The following is a 21,984-nucleotide window of genomic DNA, read 5'->3' on the forward strand; positions in this document are numbered from 1 at the left end:
CTTGAAATATATGTTTATTGAGTTATTGTAATCCCATGTATTTTCTACGGTAATACAATGCTTTGGATATTACAGTCAGTAACTGTTGGTATGTCACCATTTTTTTACCGTAAATTGACAGATTCTTTTGCAGTTTTGACTTACGGAAAATCCATGTATTTTCTACTGTAATAAATGTTTTGGATATTACGGTCAGTAACTGTTGGTATTTCTATCTTTTTTAAATGTATGGAGTTTATTGACAGTGTATCACTGACAGGTGCCTCTGAAAGTTTTAATTTTCTGCAGTTAAGCCTTTTTCAGCCACTTCCAACAGTTCTAGCTTACTCCTGATCAAGACATAAAAATATTTCTGGGAGATTTTGTAATTACTATAGACATAGATATAGAGACAATAACCTATCTATTAGATATGATTCCATAAGGTCCTAAATTTGTTTAGCCAAAGACGTTAAGCTTTTACACAGTGTGTTTGGTGACAAGTTAAATTTTTTATCTACTGCAGAAAAAAAGAGAGACAGATGTCGCCCCCAAATGCACGACAGAGTGTTACAATGTGATGTGGCCCTGCTAATCCATCTGGTCATCTCTGGGGTCAGTGCTGACACACATCTCCACGTTTCTGTCAAAGATTTCCCTTGTGTGCTGTTGTGCAGCTGCCACCTCAGCATGCACCCCCTGCCTTCCTACACACACGCAAACAACCGACAGACAGCTCTACGGGTCACCAGACAGACATCATTGTGTCCCTTCGAACACCTACGTGTCTTCTTGGCTTCCGTATGAGTTTGCTGTTTTACTTTAGTTTGTACTTGTAAAAAGTGTCACCACCAGCTGCTGCTATGTAATTTGACAAGAAACAAACAAATAAAACATTTTGCCAACATACCTTTCTTAAGATTGATATTTAATGAGTGATCAAGTGCAAGTACTAAACAAACCTCATATTAAATGTTTCACCTCTAAAACTTTAGTTTCAGGATCCTTTCAAATGGCTTCACTAATCTTTGCATTTACTCAAAAATGTTATTTCCACCAATAGACAAATGAGTTTTTATGATCTTTCTGGTTTTTCTAGTTGTGTTTGATAAGACAAATTAAAATTATTACAGTCTAATATTGTTTAATTTAGAAACAATATTTTAAAAATAATTCTTCATTAATGTTTAATACTGACTGTCATCTTCTGCATAGATACCTATCATTACATGACTAAAACGGGTAAAATAATGGATTGTTGACATTTTAAGATCTCTCCAACATCTGTAAGGATGTCCTTTAGAAACAAAAGTGAAATTGAATGTTTAACATGAAGTAGCTGCCACACTATCCCATGTTTATTTTTGATTGGCTATTCACTGCCTTGTGATGACTCCTCACCAAAAATGTCATTCTTCATGGAGTTTATTTCAGAAACAATACAGAATAATCAATTTCCATTAAAAAAAATTCTCAACCAAGCAAGTCAGAGATAATATTTCTTACATTTGGTTGTGTGACACTATGAAATAAATAGATGAAAATAGTAACCCCTCATTTTATTGCTATGTCCAAGGTCACTTTCTTTGATAAACTACTGTTAAGATCCATTTTATTACTTAAATGTGTAATATACGTTTTGCCAGCAGAGGGCGCTCAGTGCCAGTTGCTGACGCTCTGACCGCCAGAAGAAGTTGGCCTGTTCTCCATTGAACAGTTTACAGGTGACGCTCCAGTAACCTGCCGTTTTCTGTGTTTTGCAGGTAAGCTGGGGGTACATTGTGATAAATAACAGTAACAATAGCTCACGAGTGCTATGGGGCGTAACAAATGTAAAGGCAAGGTGTGAAATCGCACATTTAAACATTTGTGAACGTGATTTGCTGCATTGTGGTGAAAATGGCGGACTCGTAGTCCGAGGCGGTCGCAGAGATGTTTCATGTTTGTGAGCAAAAAGAAGCTAACTAACTAACTACCGAGATATACATGTAGCATCAATAAAAGCATGAGTTTGTGGCTATAACCTATGTTGAACGGAGTAAATGTGTCATGTCATGAGGTGCTTGTGTAAAACTAAATTACTTAGGTAAAGTGGAGTCAAACTGAGCGTCAGAGGAAGCTAATAGAGCACACCTGGCCTTGAGCTAGTCCACTTATTTAGTGGTGATTAAAGTCTGCATTCTGCTCTGTATATTTTCTGCTTATCAGAGGAAGCGTACAATGTTTTCTGTTCACTTTATTAAGGTTGAATACAATACAAATGTTAAAAAGACATTATTTATAATGGACTTAAAATATGATTCATAAGAGTGATTGATTTAAAAAGGATTAAAAATGGGTCAAAAACAGTTAAATACACTATTAAACTAATTAGACTTTATTATGGAATTTGTTAATACAGTAAAATACATTTTGATAACTTGGTTTATGAAGGTGATGTATGTGGAAATAAAACTGTAGAAGTGCAAAGACAGTAATGTAACTGGTTATAATAACTATTTAAATACTATTTCTTCGTTCTTGGGGTTTACAGTACATGTGTATTATGCAAAGTTGTAAAACAGAAAAGGTTGGCTACGGTGGCCGACAGGTGCAAATGAGCAGCAAAAGAGAAACATGCAAACAAAAACAAAAAAACACGCGCACAAATTAAATGCGGCAAGCAAAAAGCAAATAAAATGCAGCAAACAAAAAAGAAGACACCCCCGAATGAAATGCAGCAAACAAAAAGAGAGACGCAAACAAAACAGAAGACACCCCCGAATGAAATGCAGCAAACAAAAAGTGTTGAAAACGGAAGTGCTCCAGACCACTAGGGGAGTCAAAGAAAATAGTATTTTTGCTAATTCGGGCAAGCATCTACGAGACCGAGCCCAGAACGGCATGACTGACACAAAGTCTATCACGCTACCCATAAATTATTCTGTTATTGTATAATATTATAAAAGACGGCGTATCTGAAAAGAAATATAGTAATACGTACCTTTACTTTCTTTCAAATTTCTTTCTCTGAATCTTGCATCTGGTCCCATAGAAATGAATACTATTTTCTTTGACTCCCCCTAGTGGTCTGGAGCACTTCCGTTTTCAACACTTTTTGTTTGCTGCATTTCATTCGGGGGTGTTTTCTTTTTTGTTTGCGTCTCACTTTTTGTTTGCTGCATTTCATTCGGGGGTGTCTTCTTTTTTGTTTGCGTCTCACTTTTTGTTTGCTGCATTTCATTCGGGGGTGTCTTCTTTTTTGTTTGCGTCTCTCTTTTTGTTTGCTGCATTTTATTTGCTTTTTGCTTGCCGCATTTAATTTGTGCGCGTGTTTTTTTTTTTGTTTGCATGTTTCTCTTTTGCTGCGCATTTGCACCTGTCGGCCACCGTAGTTGGCCCATATTTGAGTGGCTCCTGTAAATTGCTGTTTTCTGTGTTTTGCAGTTTATGCAACAATATGTTGTACTGTAGATGAGTTGGCTCATCACTTTCAGCAGTTGTAACAGTTGCATCAAATGTTTGTTTGTTTGAGACCACACAAACAAACAAACTGTATGAGATATATTATCTTTGTCTTTTTTTATGTAAAGTTTGCTGCCCAAACTCCTGATGGAGTAGATACCCAACTATCTCGTTTTTTAGTTTTGCATGTTAAGATATCTGATCTGTTTTGAGAAACACACATTCCTAAGAAAGTAAAAAAAAAAAAAAAGTTTAAATTGACCAAAGAGAAGGTTATGCTTTTAGGGAAGCGGATCATTTGAATCTGCCCTTAAAAAATATTCCTTGGAGTATTTCTCTGATAATTTTATAAACAAAACTGGTATGTTTATAATTATATCCATAGACCAAATCCAGAAGTAAGAAAGAGCAAGTCATCCGTAAAGATATTTTAAATGGAAAATAAACACATTCAAATGTAGAAAGTTTATCATTTTATGCAATGTAAAAAAAAGTGTGAAGAATATAAAGATGATGAGAACACAACACCTGCCTGCCAGCTGCTTTATTGCCTGTGAACATGTTGGCATTTGCCACAAAGTTGAGTTTTCTAAAGCTGTGAACATGCTGTGAGTCCTCTGTTGTGCTTCAAATCACGTATAGGTTCACGTTCAACCCGTTGGTTTTATCAGAGCTCAACATACTGAACTGCTGCAAACTGTAATTCTTGTGCGTTAAACCCCTACTATATATGGAACAACTTAGAAAACTGAATGCCTACAACTCAGACAGTGAGGATTTGTTTTTGTTGCTGTTTTTAAAAAAATTTTTTTTTTTACATGAAACAAACCCAATTTATTTATATTTCTAAACCAGACAAATATGGACCAAAAACAGCCCCAATTTTATTCTCCCCTTCTGAAATAAATAAATAAATAAATAAATAATTAAAATGGCTAATGTGTGATGTTAAAGTGGAATGGTCAGGATTTTGAGGTCCTGTCCCAACTGCCTTGGTGTATAACATTTAACATGCAGTAGTCAACTCTCTACTATTCACAGTTTTGTATATATACATTTATATTTAACTGGATGTTTTCTGATTGATTAATGAATGGAAGGATTTGCAGTGTGATAGTGGCAGCTACGGTATTTAACGATATAAATAGAAGCAAAGTGAACTCATCTTTCTTTTCAGAGAAAGAGATGTTGCATATTTATATGATACTCTACAGACTGTAATTATTTTGGTTGTGCCAATTATGTCTTTGAACTTTCTCCATCGTTTTCTTAAACATGCATATTAATGTGGGCAAACGATACATTTGGGTTGGAGAAATGTAAAGAATTAACAACATAATTATTTTTCTGTTTTCTGTAACCTCTTGAATGTTTTGCTTTTCATTTTCTCCGTGTCTCTAACAGGGAGAGGAGAAAGATTTCAAGTCTCTACTCAGGAAACAGAAGCTCAGTCAGGTCTGTAAATTGTAAGCTGCTCAATTCAAACAGCAACAGTTTATTGCATATTTTACAGCCTCAGTCAGCATTAACATCAACCCTCAGGGTAGTTAGTCACCCTCCAGGATGAGAAATCAATGACAGACAGTCGTTTGGTTTCACTTGGCTGAGAAAGGAACATTTAAGTTTGCTTTGGGAAATTCTGTTATTATCTGCTTAAAAACTCAGGTGCTGGTTCAGCCTATTATTGTTTCCCTGCTTAAAATATGCACTGCCTCCAGTTTTTGACTTTTCAAACAAAGTATTGACAGAAGAATGGAAGATATGCTTTCTGCTTTTTAAAGCTCGCGTGTTTGTTCATTGGTTCAATTACCACAGATTTTTATTTTACTTACTACCTTCAAATAGCAAAATATAGAAGACCAGGGGACAGTGGGTCTTAAAAAGCACATTCTCCTCCTCTAAAGTTCAAAGGTGAAAACATATTTTTCTCCCCACTGGAAGTTATGTTGACTTTGATGAAAGTGAAATGAAACCCCACACACAGGTGATAAGCTAATATTGTCATGCCTGGAGGGGGAACTGTGTTTAATAATTTAGTGAAACTGAAGAACAAAAAAATGTTTCCTTTGGTGCATAAAAGCGCCTCACTGTGGGTGGACTGCTGGCCTGGAGCTGCAGCACAAGTGCAGAGGCAGAAAGACAGGAAGTCTGAGGTCACAATGTTAGCATAAAACCAAGAAGCTAATATTACCAGATGAATCATTATAAGTCGAATTTTATTACAACTTTAAAACCTTCGAATAAATAAAATCTTATTCACTCCTTTAAAATCCTCATTCGAAACAAAATCTATGACCTGCTGTTGTCCTCTGGATCTAAGCCAGGAGGCAAAATATAACAAGTGAGATTGCTTTAAAAGTCTCACTCATCGTGACTCATCACTAACTGCTTTTGAAGTTAGCACAGCTGTCACTCAGTGTTTTCAAATCAATGGCACCTCAGCAGGCGTCCTTGATTATCGTTTTAATGAGAAAGCCCTGATTGATTTCCCTTCATTTATTGCCAGCCTGGCCTGGGTGCTCCTGGGAACTGGTTTCATTTTCTCTTCACCCCTAAAGCTGGGTCGTAACATGCCACTTATTGGAGAGTCATTGTCGGAGTCGATGCCAGGCATAAGTGCTGCATTTGAAAACATATTGTGATTCTGTATTGTAATGCACAATAGAGAGGAGAAAATTAGGTTATCTCCTCCTGATCGTTACAGTATCTGTCGCTCTCTCTGTACATAGATCAACATTTGTTTCAGGTAATTCCACAGATGCATGCTCATATGAACTAAAATCTGATGTTTTATTTTACAATCTTAACCACATAATCAATAGGACCTACTGTATATAAATATGCTAATTTAAAAAACACCATGAGTGAAACAATAGCATACATCCCACTTTCTAATGTGTTGCAGAGAACAATGAGGAATGCATCACTTGAAACTCAATAAAGACGGGCAGCGATGGCAAATTTAATTCCAACAGTTTTGTGCGTCATCTTGTTTGGGGCATTAGGGGCAAACACACATATAGTTCATCTGTGGCACACTAATCAGCACGACTTACAATTAAGTAAACACACTCTAAAAATAAATCCCCCCTTTATCACAGTAGCATGCTATCACATTGAATTAATAAAAAAAAAACATTTTATCTTTATACGAACTATATCTATTGAGTGGATAAAAATGCACCTTTTGGGCCATTTTGGTTTTCAGTGTAGATCTAGACAGCTGAGCTTTTGCTTCAGTTAAAAGTGCGTTACATCATAAAAACATAAAAATACATTGTGTATTCAATTGTGAAACCAGTAACAAACATCACGTCTCGTCAAGTGCCATCATCAAAATCAGCATTACACATCAAATATGTTGGTTAATGTTCCAGTGATTATATGTTGAAAACAACTCTAAACAGGTGGGTGTTTAGCCTTGATTTAAAGGAACTCAATGTTTCAGCTGTTTTGCAATTTTCTAGAAGTTTGTTCCAGATTTGTGGTGCATAGAAGGTGAATTCTGCTTCTCTGTATTTGGCTCTGGGAATGCAGAGCAGATTACTAGTAGTAGTGCATGTTTGTCACTAAACGGTAAACTTCATGGCCCATGTCAGCTTGTTTGCAATGTTTTTCACACCTGACTGATAGGATGCATCAATAGAAAGTCAAGCTGCTAATGTGGAAGCTTATTCTAGTTTCAGTGCTTAATTTTTCTAATGATCTGTAGACAAGCAGGACCTAAACAGTTTAAACCACAATATTAAGCATCCAAAGTTACTTGGATGAATGAATGAATGAATGAATGAATGAGTACATGTCTTGTCTGGCTCAGTCCCCTGATAATGTACCATATCCTCACATCTCTGTCCTAAGCTGTGTGAAATGGCCCCCAGATCATCTTCTCTAATCACCCAGGAGGCTGTGCCTAGCCCAAGCCATTCTTCAAAAAGACTGGAGATGTGTGTTGGTTACAAAGTCGATATGCATATCATGTAAAAAAAATGAACCCCTTCTGTATATAAATACACACTCCACTGTAGATAAATGTGTACCAGTCTTCATGTTTTAAATCAGTTTTTTAGTTTAAAGGTATTATGTCTTTCTGCAGCATCATTATGCCTAAAATGCTGACACTGAGTGCGCTAGAGAGACCTCTGAGTGCCCAAGGCTTACTTCTCTGCACCCACCTGAGTAGTGATGGAGATGGTGACTTTGTCTCTTTTTTAAAAATGTATTAACATGATCTATCCCCGGTGTCTGCTCTTAGCACACATTTCACACTGTATTGAAAATATAAGAGCACTTTGCTGCCTTAGAGCTGCAGAGAAATTATTCAGGAAGTGTTGCAAGAGGTGTTTAAACCTAGTGCAATATAACGTGTGTGACGTGCAGACAACACTTTCCTTAGAAAATGAACAAAAGCTTCATAATTATACTCCTGATCCAGTGCCATGGATTTTTTTTTCTTACTGCGTTAAAAATACAAGAGAGAGACTCTTGACCTCACAATGGAGGTTTTTTTTTTACATATAACCCGAAGCTTAGCAGGTTCACTTATTATAGTTGGAGAACTTCCTGGATTATCGGGATGTCTGGTGCAACAAGGTCAGTGGTAAAGTGGTCAGGTTGAAAAGGTTCACAAGGTTAGAAGAAATTAGCTTTATGAGACGGATGAATGTCTTTTTAAAGGATGACAAAACATTTAAAAAGATTAATTTGATGAAGTTAAATGTTTTATAGAAAAACATAACACGGTTGTAGAAAATAAATTTGCTCTAAATCATTGTCTTGTAGCGCTGTTTGATTCATTGGCTTGCTTAAAATTGAACCTGACCCTTTTTTTTCCAGTGGTTTTTCAACCTCTAACCTCTGGAGGCGCTCACAAATTAATATATTAAAGTTTGAGGTTGTAAATTTAGTCCTGTTAAAAAAAGCACATTTTAAATGTATAGAAGTAAATAAACAAAATAAAAAAATTATAAAGAGTTGTTACAAAGAAAACAAATTTCTTAAATTAAATATGCTTTTTTTGCTATTTCCTTGTACTCTTCCATCTGCCATAGCACCGTCAACAAATCATGTGTTACATTCATTAGTATATTAACTTTGATTATGCTTCCCACACAGCTCTTTTACATTCTGGTAATTTTACTCAATTTTGTCCCTTCAAGTTTTCACTCTTCCTCTGCATTTAACACAGGCGGAAACTACAACAGAAAATCCATAGAAATTCATAAATGGTAAAAAAAAAAAAAAGAAGATGATCTTGCATATTAAAAATTGATCAAAATAGAGCAAAACTGTATAAATGTGTCCACTCCAGGTTGTCCAGACTAGTTATGGTCATGTATGTCCTAAATTTAGTTTCCTTAGATTTAGTTTAGCAGTAGATGGATAAACATAAGTTTTTAAAGCTTTTTGATTTATTCTGCCAGAGTTTTACTTGTACGTTCACTTAAACGCTAACAACACATGTGGTTGCCTATTCCCCTTTATAGCAGACAAGGCATCAACATTGAGGGCTTGATCCTCTCCCACATGTAATGCCACCCTGAGCAGTGAGCCATCTTGCCCATATCAAACCTCCCCCACCTGTCACACCATTTATCATTTAATGGTTAAAAAATCAAAATCTGCACAAGAAAATAATAATAAAAGATGAAATCCTAAGCTAGAAACAAGTACTTGATTACTAAGATGCTTATTTGTTTTAGCTAGCTGTTATTTTTCTAATTTTGAATATTTTTTATAAAAACAGCAATCTCTCATTACAGTCTGAATGTTACTCTGCTCAGATGTAGAAACACTTGATGAGAATGAATCATTGCCTCTGCCCTTTGTGTTTGAGACAGAGTGTCCTGATCTTCCTTCCCTTCATCTTCAGCCCACAGCCGGCTCTCATTACTGCACTACAGACTCACCATAGGGCTTTACTTCACTCTGACTGAGGTCACTCTTAATGCGAACATGTTCCAAAACCTATTTCACAGCTAAAAACTAACATTTAATTTTCTCTCTGGTCTTGGGGGAAGAAAGACGTTTAGATATTTTATGTTTTTGTGTCATTTGTGGCAAAAAAAAACACACTGCATTTTTCCAGCCTTTTAGCATCCTTTGATTTGTCAAGCACAGTTATTTTTGCTCTGCAGACTAAAGCCACTGAAATTTGGGAAAGACTACCACACAATGGTAAATTGGTTGTTAAATATAGCCTTAAAACTGATTTATTTTCCCAATCATCATTCACAGTCACTGTAAAAGTGAAAACTACAAAATGTTCATTCCACACATCAAAATCAGCTTGGACTGTATTGATTTCTGCTCCTGCGGGCCAGAATGAACTCCTACAAAATGAATGACCAAAAGAAAGCAGTGTTTCAAGATGGGGAAGGTGATTAAGTTCAAAAGGGACTGGGTATGGCACTGGGAGGCAGTGGGCCAGTTCACCAAATCCACACTGTCCCACTGAATTAGAAATTAATCTACAACACCTCCCCGAAACAAATTACCACCCTGTAACACAAACGCAGAAAAAGCCCAGTCAGCACAGCACTCAGACTGCATATCACTACTCTGCTTAATTCTTCTACATGTTTGCATTTTAATAGCAGCTTATCAGAAATGAGCTCAAATTAAACCAACTTGTTACTCAAGTAAAAAAGCTGAATGATCAGGAAATACAGTTTAATTTATAGGGAATGGTGTTCTTAATAGCACTAAAATCATGCACTGAAACACTAACACATACTGACTGTGCCTGGAACAGGAGGCTGTAAGAAAGAAAATCCATGTTGAATTTATCTATAACCTTTACATTTCTTTTGCTGTAGTAAAACAAACACATTTATTTTGGTAGATTTCACTCAATATGTCTGAGAAGGAATTACACAAGGTTAGCAGCTAGATAAATAATTTATATTGTAATCAGGTGTTAAAATGTACCTACTCTAGTCCATTTACTTAAATTAATTAGCTTGGTTCTAGCTGTTTTGTTTTAGACTTTAAATTATTAATATATGTCAATATATATTTAATAACTAAATGTGCAGATAAAACATCGGCAACATCAACATTTCAACAACATCTGCACCTAGTATATCCTTTCTTGGTGTAGATGTTCTGGTTTCCTGAAGGAAAGTTACCATTTGTGACAGTTTACTGTAAGTTCTGTAAGACAGATTCAACATCTGTCTTACTTGCAGAAGACAGATATCTATCAGACCGGTACTTCCAATAAAGCTAATTTTACTAATTGAAACCACTGAAAATATTGATATTTGTGTAGCACAATGACATGCTATATAAAACATCTACAAATTTCACAAGACACCTTATGTTTGTAGGTGTTTTCTTGGGTAAAACAACTCTTGCTTCCTTAAAGCTATCGATCCCGAGGGCTGTTATTCTCAACCACTATCCTTAAGATAATCCTTAACTTATACTAAAATGATGACATGTAACACGGATATATCAGTCTGAAACAGCTGTCTCATTTCTTCCTGTGTAGACATACATGATTGTATTCCGTTATGTCAGTCTAAGAATGAGGGATGCAGCCAATTTTGCAGGCCATAAAGTCCTTTAACACTGATAAAATAGGCGTTACTTTTGATGAGCGGTGCATATTTATTGGGATCAAGTGTGTTGAATTTATGGTGTTCATGTTACTTTTGAGGTAATATCACCGCGTCTTTGATATTAATGTTTTTATATTTAAAGTGAAGTGATGAACTGACTTCCTGACAGTGTAATTTCAATCCATTGGGGGTACTCCCAGTGGTCAGATACGTATAAATCATATTATTTAGAAAGATTCTCTCTTTCTCTTTTTTTTAAAATGATTTTTTAGACTCCCATGGCCTTTATTGAACTGTAAATGGAAAAGAAATGAGGAGGAGAGAGAAGGAGAAGATGTGCCGCAAATGGCCCAGGAAGCAAACCCAGGACAACTGCTTGAAGGACTGCAGATGGTAAGCCCCTTCTACCAACAGAGCCATCCTCACCCCATCACTGTATTTTATTAGCCTCTTGCATGCTGAGATGAGCGAAGGGTCTGGAAAGTGCAATGTGAAGTTAAATAATACATTATGCTGCAGTGGTGCATATTTATGGCATATATGGTGTGAAAGTGCTGTGTATTTGTTTTACACATTCCAAAAAACCTTTTGTCAGCTTAACTTACCTGGTGATCAAACTGTGCATGCTGCAGTGTCAAATGTAAAGTAAAGCAATGTGGGTGTTATCCAATGACATTATGTCTCCTCACGTCGTTGAAATCCAAGGCAGATAACCAACAGGCCGAAGCAGTATTTTCATTTTCTCATAGTGTTACCCATCTTTCCATTTGTATTTCTATCTATAGTCTCATTTCTTCCAGCTAAACCATCCAGTCTAACGCCTAAATGGAGGAAACATTGTGCATTCTTCAGAGCCAAAACGCACCAATCGCTTCTGACACACACAAACACAGCCTCGCGCTGGCCGAGGCGAGAAATTGTTGCACCCTCCACTCTACCAGCAAAGAACCCTGCTCAGATGCAAATTCAAATGTCAGCTTACTTTCTCCTCAAAGGCAGTGTCAGCTCAATGAATGAGTGGGATCTTAAAATCAGGTAATTGTTTTTGGCAGATCATTGTATTTAGTTACAGTATTGAGTGAAGCTAAACCACCTAAAGGTGCAAAAGGAGGGGAAGCAAATGCACACAGACACATGCAAAAGGGATACATGAGAAGAACAGCATCTTTTTTTTTCTTATTTAAAGTCTTTGTGCAGAGATTAAAATGGAAACATTTTATTTTACATTGTTAGAAAATGGGCCTCTTTGTAATAGCACTTTCTGTTCCAATACTTTTTAAATCTGGGTATGATATTAAAAGGTTCACTTCTATCCCTGAGATCATATACATCAGTTTTCAACAAATTTCAATATTATTGGAAAGTTCTTTTATATCAGTAACTCAATTTATCAATTAAAACATATTATATACAATGTATCTGGAGAATATTCACTGTTTGCACATTTTTTTATGTTGCAGCCTTATTTCAAATTGTATTAAATTAACTTCTTTTCTCAAAATTATACACTCAAACACTCCATTATAACATTGTGATTTTTTTTGTGCGTTTTGCAAGTTTTCCAAAATTCATCAGCCATTTGCAGAGAGAACAGAGATGAATTGACAATTCAAGAAAGAATGTAAAGTCAGAAAACATTTGTAAAGGCTAAAAGTCTAAAACAGCTAAGCAGAACATAACCTATGTACCAGAAAGGAAAACTAGCAAAATAAAATAATTTGCATCAATCTCTACTGGATATAAAATACAGCCACATTTTTCATGTAATGTAAAGTCATATATCACCACATCTATTTCCCTCCCCTGGCATGGGAGCAGACAGGTGATGAAGTCTTGTCTCTCTCATAATCTTGTTATTGCTGCACTTCTCAGCTTTGGACTAAGGCCAAAACACATATTACACAAATAAAACAAGAGGAAGACAGACTGGGGAGGGTAAAGTGAAAGCTGCAGCCTCTGCATCTCTTCTCTGTCCCAGAATCCCACTGGATGACAGATGGTTCTCTACATCCATGCCTTTTACCTGGTGGGAGACAATTGAACTTTGAGATTACATACAAATATATAATCTGTGCATGTAAATTTATTTAATTTTAATGCAACCCTATTCAAAACCCAAGCCGAGAAAATACCACTGTACCACTGTGGTTACAAAACAACTCGTTTACAAAGAGTAAAATACTTCAACTTAACTAGCTTAACTAGTTTTAGATCAATAAAATTTTGATCTAAAACTAGATGTGACCTCTACATTCTTGCTTCAGGCTCTGCAACATAAAGAGTGCCCTTTAGTAGCACATAAAGGGCACATCACATGCTTGACATTTAAACCATTTGAACCAAGAAATAATGTAGTACTTGAGCTCCCCCACTGTTGATACCGAATAGGCAAATGACTGCTTCGTTGGAGCATCTTACAACACAACAAAAAGCATAAAACCAAACCGTGATGTCCGAGACAGTTGTGTGCCAGAATGTTTAGTTGTGTTGTAAAAAATGATTGCTGAATTTCTAAGTATCAGAAACTTGAGGTGTGCTTAATGATTATTAAAGTGGCGCTGTCCGATGCGGATGAAGTAAATATGGTCTGACCTTGAGTGTTATGCACAATGAGTGCAGAAAATGTATCATTTGTACTGAAAGAGGATGAAAAATGGCAGCCATCAGTAGGAGCCCTGAGAAAAGAAGAAAAAGAAAGGAGTTGTAGGTGTCCACTTAAATGGAGACAGACACTATTGCACAGGAACTCCAGAGAAAACTAAGGTTGCAGAGCAGAAGCATGAAGAATACTAAAGCACACCGGAAGAGCGGTGATGGGGTGTGGAGGCTCCTACCCATGGGTGTAAATTTACGGTGGCGTTTAGATGTCATCTGCTATGGTTAGTGCAGCACGGGTGACAGCAGCGGTCTGCTGAGTGATCACAGCTCAATCAGCCGGAGCTGTGTGTCACTGCCAGGGTCCAGCCATTTGTCATAGGACTGCTAACAGATTTCTGGGCCTCACTGCAACAATAAATTGTAACAAGGTTTTATAGTCGCTCTACCCATCTATTACCTTTTTGCATCTTATTGTGTTTGAGCTTCTTATCTTGTTTTTGTCATGTTTTGTTTTACCCCACAGTCTAATGTTCTGATGGTATTTACTGGATCAATGCAGGGATTTCAGTTTGCATTCGCGACATTGCAGGAGTTTTTTTTTTATTATTTATAAGATTTTAATTATTTAAGTAACTCTTGTTAATAGGATAGGACAATACAAACTATTGATGAACCTATAATTGTAGAAATGTTATAAGATACTTAGAGACTAGTAGGCAATGTCTTTTTGAAAAATGCACAGAATCCAAGTTTTATATGGAAAAACAGAAGCAAAAATAAGCATCTAAAAAAATATATTGTAGTCGAAGGAGGATACAATGGAAGAATTAAAATGAACTTAAATACCTATCTTTCTATAATTTAAATTAGACACATTTTGTTATGCTTCAACTAACAAATCAAATTCTACCATTTTTCACAGTTTATTGGTTTTAATTTGTTTTTTCTTATAACAATCCCTATTTTGTACAATTTTTACTGAAGGTCAATGCGTCTAATCCTTTCATAATAGAAAAGTCAGTTTGAGGTCAGAAATAATTAATTTGTACAATGAGTCTCTTCACTGAGAAGAATATGATAATGGAGCAAAATGCATCTCAAATAAAAGCTTTAACTCCGAGTTCATATCAGTTAAGCAAATGAAAAATCTTATTGTGCAAATTTGACAGCATCATCCCACACGGAGTCCACAGGTCTTGCTGAATCAGTGTGTCAGTAAGGGTGCAGTGAACGAGGCCTTTGCATTAACATGCAGCACGGCTAGCTTCCACACAGAGCAGTGAGTCACGATTACATATCCTTGAAGAGGTGTGGGTCATCCTGTGTATAGCTGCAAAACATCTCTCCAGAGATGTGACCTTAGCTGCTGACAAAGACTCTAACCTTTGCAACAGATCAGACTGTGTGGCTGTGCAGAGGCTACAACATAAAAATGTTTTGCTGAGTTAAAAAAACAGCTGTGTACTGTTAATGCAATAGTATTGTATTTATGTGTTTCATAAATGTTTCATATAAATCTTTGAGCAGGGCTTTAAAAAAAGCATCTGAGGTGAAGAGAATCTGGAGTGAAATCTTCTAATGAAACAAAAAGATGCAGCAAGCCTTTTGTCAAGTCACAGCAGCAGGAAGTTGTTATTCTCATAATAAAATTTCCTGCTGTTCTCATCTCGTGTTCTAGTGTCTTCCTTTGATTTGTACCCCAGCTGTTCAAGTAAAGGCTTTACTGCATTTTCCATTCCTGAATGACTCTATTTTACCATCTCACCAGTCACCTGTCCTCTAAGCAGCAATCCACATCATATATCACATTTTCTGTCACTTACAAAATGAATAAAAAACAAAAAAAGTACATGAATAGAAATTATGCTCAAAAGCAATCACAAACACATCATTGTAATGTAAATGGCAGCACTGATATATATATATATATATTTTTTTTGTTTTTTTTTACAAAAAAATAGAGAAAGAAATTTTCTTTTGATGAATGATACAAAAAGTTATTCTGACTCTTTCATCAGCCCTATTAAAATTTTCCTGCAGATAAAACAACAAATAGTTATGGAGGCGAAGGAGTTTGAAAAGAAAAAGCAGCTTAACGGAAAAGTCTTCTTCTTTGCTAACAGCTGTAACCCCTTTAGAGCTGCTTGAGTAAGAAGATAGTAACACTTGCTTGTTGTTTCTCTCTGACCCTATACGTGGAACATCTGACAAATTAAACTTCCAAATTGGAGCTGTCTTTTAAATTGGAGTTCTGTGTTTATGAGAGAATATAACTGTCACGAGTAAAACTGTCGAGCTTCGTGTCTAATGAACCGTTCTAATCAAGTCTCATTTTCTCTTTCTCTGCAACGACTGAGCAAACATTCAGATTAGTTTTAAAAACTGTCAAATAGTTGACGAACATTGGAAACGGCTTTACATTTTAAAACTACATAATATCAAGCATGAAGCACTTAAAGTAATGAAGACTGAATAAATCATGATATATTTCTCCTTTGATTACACATTCTGTATGTTTGCACTAGTTTTGGATTATATAATTCCTACAGACAGCTTTCTCCATCTCCTCAATTCCATCTTGATCTTGTGCATTGTTTCTTTACTTGAACCAAAAGCCCACTAATTTTCCATGTGACCTTCACCAGGCTTACATTAATAACTTAAGCTTTCTTTCCCTAAGTTGTAAGGCTTTTTCCCCTGTGTGCTGCTAGACTTAATGAGAACTGCAAGTAAAACAAAACTGGTGATTAGCACAGAATGTACAGGACGGGTAAACTGAATATATGGATAACAATGTTTCATACTTCAATGTTCAATTATTGGGCAAGACTACTGCTATTATTTATTAGACAGTTGTCTAACAAATATTATCTGTCATATTATCTGTCTACTGTTGCATAAATGGGTGATAAGTGTCAATATGAAAGCTTATTCAGATTTGTGCATCAAGAAATCACAGATCCTTAGTGTGTGATTTGCACAGATATTCTTCCACTGAGATTCTACAGTGCAGACTCCAACATGAAGCTAGGCAGCGTTCATTGAGGCTTTTATGTTCTAGAAACATTTAAGTATACAAGCTTTATAATTTTTAGAGGAATGTTTGACTCTACACATAGAGCTACAAAGTCTAAATAAACTCAATTCTGTGGAGAAGTTTGCTGGTGCGATAAGAATCACAAAGGTGATTTCTTGTTGTGATTTTATTTGGTAATCCCAAATAAAACTACAGGTTTATTTGGGATTCCCAGGATGAAGCTGCCAGAATGGAGAAAATTTGATAATTTTCTCAAATTTGGAAAAAAAAGCATATTGACTATAGCAAGGTGGGAAACAAGGCAGAGCTGATACAAACATTTATTAATAGCATAAATAGTGATTAATCAGTCCAGCAGTAAAATATTAATTACTAATGAGGAGCTGATTTGCAGAGGATAAATTGGGATGCCTTTCTCAGAAATCCTATCTTAATGAACAAATGGGAACTCCATAAGGAGACTGACTTGGGTTTCTGTGCATTGTAATACAAAGGCAAACAGGAAGGATTGTTCCGTCTTTGCTATTTTTGCTCTTTAGAAAAACTATTCGAGTTGCAAAAAATTGTATTATTTTCTTGTGTATATCATTTGTTTCCGATCTTACCTTCTTGCAAAGCTGTGAATGTGAGATAGTCAGAAGTGTTGGAGTTGACCTTGAATGCCTAACTCATGGCAACAGATCTGCTTCCTGCATTGATTTTTTATTTTCACAGCAGTTATTTGGGTTTCTGCCCTCCAGTTGCATCTCGGCTGCCACCAAGGTCAGCTGTGAAAACGAGAAATGGGTTTTCATCTCCATCAGTTTCACACTGCAAGTAGATATGGATGTGTTGTGACTATCTTCTATTTTGTCTACTCTATGGTGCTGTCACACCGTTTCCTATCTTGCCATGCTGTGTGCTGGCATTTTGAAAAACAAATGCTATGCGAGTCTGAACATGAGCAAATGAAGGCGATTTTGTGATGTTTTTAAGTAAGTGTGCTATTTCTTATTAGTTCCCATTGTTTCTGTGTACTAAACTAAATTGTGCGGAATTCACAGTGTTCTGCTGGACTATGACTAGGGATGTTACTTTTTGATATACTCACCATCAGTGGCAGCTGGACAATAGGGGTGCTGGAGCAGGTTGACTAGATAAGTCTACATTTTTACCTTCTCATTTGAACGAGAAACGTTTGTATCTCATAACAAAAAAGTTTCTCGATTTAACAAGACATAAAATTATGTTCCTCTGACAGATTACGACTTGTTAAAAATGCTTAAATGGGCTCTTTCTCACTGTTTTCTTCAAGACGACATTTAGAAATCCCAAGAAGTGTTCCTGGTTTACTGTTACAACTTTGCTAATTTAAAACAGAATATATTTAGGTATATATATATTTTTGCTCTATTTTTATTATATGATGCTTTTGTTGCTCTGGTTAGCATTATGTTGCTAATGCTGCTCTGTGCAAATGTTTCTAAGATTTATTTTTAAAAATTGATCATGATGATTTTCTTGTTGCTTTTTTGAGTTTCTGCTGTTATAATATTACAATGTTTGCTGCATAAGATGGCCATTCTGATTCGTCACACAGAAAGGAGTTCAAGTCCTGTTTGGTGACTCAGTTGTGTGAACATTTGTATAGACTGTATTTTCAGAGTAGTTGTGAGAATAATCCAGGACGATTGCTTGGTCTTGTGGTTGTAGCAGAACTTGGTTAAGGCCTATAGCTTTCTGGGTTTTAGTTGATTCTCAGAAGTTAAACTTTGATGGAATTAGAGTTGAATTTGTAGGCAGTCATACATTAGTTTGGTATTTTTCACCAGTTTTTGATTCAGATTTAATAACTAAATACTGTGTATTTAGTTATTAAATACACTAAATACTGTGTATTTAGTTATTAAAGTATTAAAGTAACCCTTCATGTTATTTTTGCTATATGAAGAATGTTGTCATTTTCTTACTTTTCATTTGAGTGCTTATTTTGTAGGAAGTAAAATTTACTCGCACATCAGCTCCACCAACAATTTTTTTCCCCAGCTGACACCGCTCACCATCGTATTTTATAGATTTGTTTTTTCCTAATTCAGGATCAACTGGCTGTTTGGGAATTAAATATATGTGATCTTAGTGCCTCCAAGTTGTACGCTTAATTAATCAGACATTATAAATGACATAAGCTTTTCTTTCAATAAATGATTTTTGGTATGCCATTTTTGCAAAATGTAAATGTAATGCAGTTGCCGGCTTGGGCCAGAAAGTGGCACTGTTGTGTGGTTTATGGCTCAGTCCTGCTGCTGTTACGACTCATGCTATCTGTATGGTTTAAAAGGTAAGCACTACATATTGTTTGTCCCACCATTGATAAATGTATTGACTATAAACAAGTTGCTGTGCTATTTGTTTAGATGGCGTGTCTAAAATGTTCATTTAACTTCTAATAAAGTTGTACGGGTTTCTAAATTATTTCTATATCATTTTGCCGGCCGTAAAAATCGTTTACTTTTAAAGGAGGGCGACATTGTGTAAAATCTGTTTTCTGAGCTTTGAAAACATTATGTTATAATGTTACTCCCTCATCAAAAATGTACCTGGAGTGTTACTTTTATTTTTTCATGCAGGGTTGAGAAATCCTTAAATCTCCTGTGGTGTTTTGCATGGTGGAACCAAGGACAAAGCTCCTCGGAGATGCATTTTCCAATCTTCCGAGCTTCTGCCTGACTGACTCTGCCATTCAGCTCTTTCAGACTAGCAGAGAAACACTTGGTGAATCTGCTGAGCTTATCATATGAACTATGTCTCGGTGGAACACTGGTTTAAAAAAAAAAGAAAGAAAAAAAGAATGGCTTAATAAAGAAACATTGTTGTGATGACATGCTGAAGGTGCAGTGCCGAAAAGAATTGGAGCTTCTTAAAGAGACAGAAGACCAACTTGAGGGCGTTAAATTATGAAGTCAAATTTCTTTAACTTCATTTTTATAACAACAAAGCAACTTGATTGGTTACAAACTGGCACTAAGTGTCTGAAAAAACATAAAGCGTTGTATGTGCTAGGCAGCTCTGGATTCAAACATTGCTCTTAGACGTTTTATAGCAGAATATATATGGTTCTTTATGTTGTATGCTGTACATTATTTGTATGCAAAAGTAATGCAGTTTATGTTAATAGCTTAAAAGGTGTAGAAGCCAATACTGAAGCGTAATAAACCTCTCGGTCTCAGCCACCAATTCGACCGTGTATGTACCTGCCTCGTCCCTTATACCCTGAAAGAAATAACAATAACACAATGCAACGTACCCGGTTGTATAATGACCCAATTCCTCACTGGTTGGGTTACAGAAATAAAAACATCTACATTATTTTATTTTATTTATTTCAAAATAACAAAACCATTCACATTGTTTTGTTATATTTTAATAGATGCCAGTCTTATTTACTATCAGAAACAAACTTCTAGGTTCAATGGCAGCAATTTTAAATTCAAAACTTTCAGGAGTATACATATTTCGAGGCCAACTACACGTAAAATCATTCTTTGGTTGGTTTCAGCAGGTGGAGCTTCAGAGTCTGTATTTGGAATGATAAATGAGAAAATTGCATGGGAGCATGCAATCTGATTTAACAGCAAGGACTGAGTGAATGCTTTGTAAACGGATGAATGTGCATGTCTGATAACCAATCAGATCCCAAGGATGATGTACCGACTGACTCTTCTCCATATTTTTAAGAAAGTCCTCATCCTTCTTAATAATACTAACAGGATGGACATACTTCACTGTGCAGATACTGACCAACCTCCCACCTACTTTATAAAGAGTCAAGTACACAAGCCTATACCAGCTAACTTGACCCGTTTCTGCTGTACTGTTCAACTCCACTATTTTTGTTCATGTATGTATAAGTCTCTGTTTTTACCTAAATAGTAGCTGCTCAACTAACAGGGCTAATAGAAGGAAGGACATGCTGCACCGTTATGCAAAGATTATCTGGTGAAAAACATGCAAAAGGAGATGACTTTCTGAGGTCAAGGTTCCAAACACACCTCAAAGCACTGTCAGAGGATATTTAATCAGGCATTGTGTAATTTCCTTTGTACAGTAATATAGAAAGAAAGAGCTGATATTGCAGCTGATATTGTAGGAGAAATTTAACTCCCATAAACGCAACATCAGAAACTTAAACACAATGTACATCGTCACTTTCAAAAAGACTGTAAAGCTCTTGCTCTGTTTACCAGGTCTGTTTTGTTCCTCACTCTCTCTGCTGAAATAATTGTGCTTGTGTTGGACTTTATGGCTTCTAAAATCACTTATTGATCTCTGTGGTCCACTGCAACAGAATCAGTCAAAACATAGTTGCTAAATGACACAATCAATAGTCTTTAGACCTTGTCTGTTGTAAACTAGAGGTTCCCTTTGACTTGCAATTGATCCTATGCAATCTGCATTCATCATTCTCTTTTAACCCACTTACTCATTTCAACTTATAAGAGGCTGCAGCACACACACACTGAATGAGGCAATGTAATCCATTCTGATTATTGATGGTACTTGTAGCACATGTGTATGTATGTGTAAGGGATCTTAGGATGGGCTGAAGCACCACATTGCTGACTCGGCCAGAACTCCCAATTCTATTGCTTAATAATTGACAAGGTTTTTCAGTAGGTACCCCAAGAGCTTCTATATAATGCCTCTTCAAGCTGTCCTTCCCATCTGGTACAGGGACACATACAGTATATACACATCTGGATGGATATTATTTTCCCGCCTAGTCCTCTATGGTCATTTATTGATTGACTATATAACTTCGCCACATTTTACATTTTGCCCATTAGACCCCCATTTTAACTGAGAATTACATGATTAGACCTACACAAATAGAGCACACTTGTGAAGTTGAAGGAAAATGACACATGGGTTTTATTTTTCTACAAATAAAAATCTGAAGGGGGAAGAGAGCATTTCCCTTCTTTTAGTCAGTACCCCAGGCCTCAATAAATAAAACAAAACACTCCCTCTCACTCTGAACACACCGTTCTAATAGTGACACATTGTTTTGACAGAACCAAGCTTTAAGACAGAGGTAGGTTAGTTGATGGTAAGATGGATGGAGCAAAATTCAAAGGAATAGAAAAAACATGATAAAGGTTTCAAAAGACTTGGAGAGGAGGTTCATCGTCCTCCAGGACATTGACTCCATGCATACAACCGGTGATAAAATCAAACTGTTTATATCATATCATTAAGTTAGAATGGCCCAGTCAAAGTCCAAATGTAAATCCAATTGAGAATTTCTTGCAAAGCCTAAAAATTATTGTTCATAGATGATCTCTATTCAGTCTGACTGTGCTTGAACAATTTCACAAAGCTTAAATT

At 36.1% G+C, this 21,984-nt stretch overlaps 1 long non-coding RNA gene across 1 annotated transcript; it reads left to right on the forward strand.

Annotated features, from left to right (window-relative positions):
* Positions 1–1,634: 1,634 nt before the first annotated feature.
* On the forward strand, positions 1,635–13,459 carry LOC114145336 (uncharacterized). Its single transcript, XR_003595662.1, has 4 exons — positions 1,635–1,742; positions 4,828–4,878; positions 11,258–11,378; positions 11,786–13,459. It is a non-coding gene; the product is annotated as an uncharacterized LOC114145336 (long non-coding RNA).
* The last annotated feature ends 8,525 nt before the right edge of the window (positions 13,460–21,984 follow it).

This window comes from Xiphophorus couchianus, chromosome 5 (genome assembly GCF_001444195.1).
Source record: "Xiphophorus couchianus chromosome 5, X_couchianus-1.0, whole genome shotgun sequence".
In the NCBI taxonomy this organism is placed as follows: Eukaryota; Metazoa; Chordata; class Actinopteri; order Cyprinodontiformes; family Poeciliidae; genus Xiphophorus; species Xiphophorus couchianus.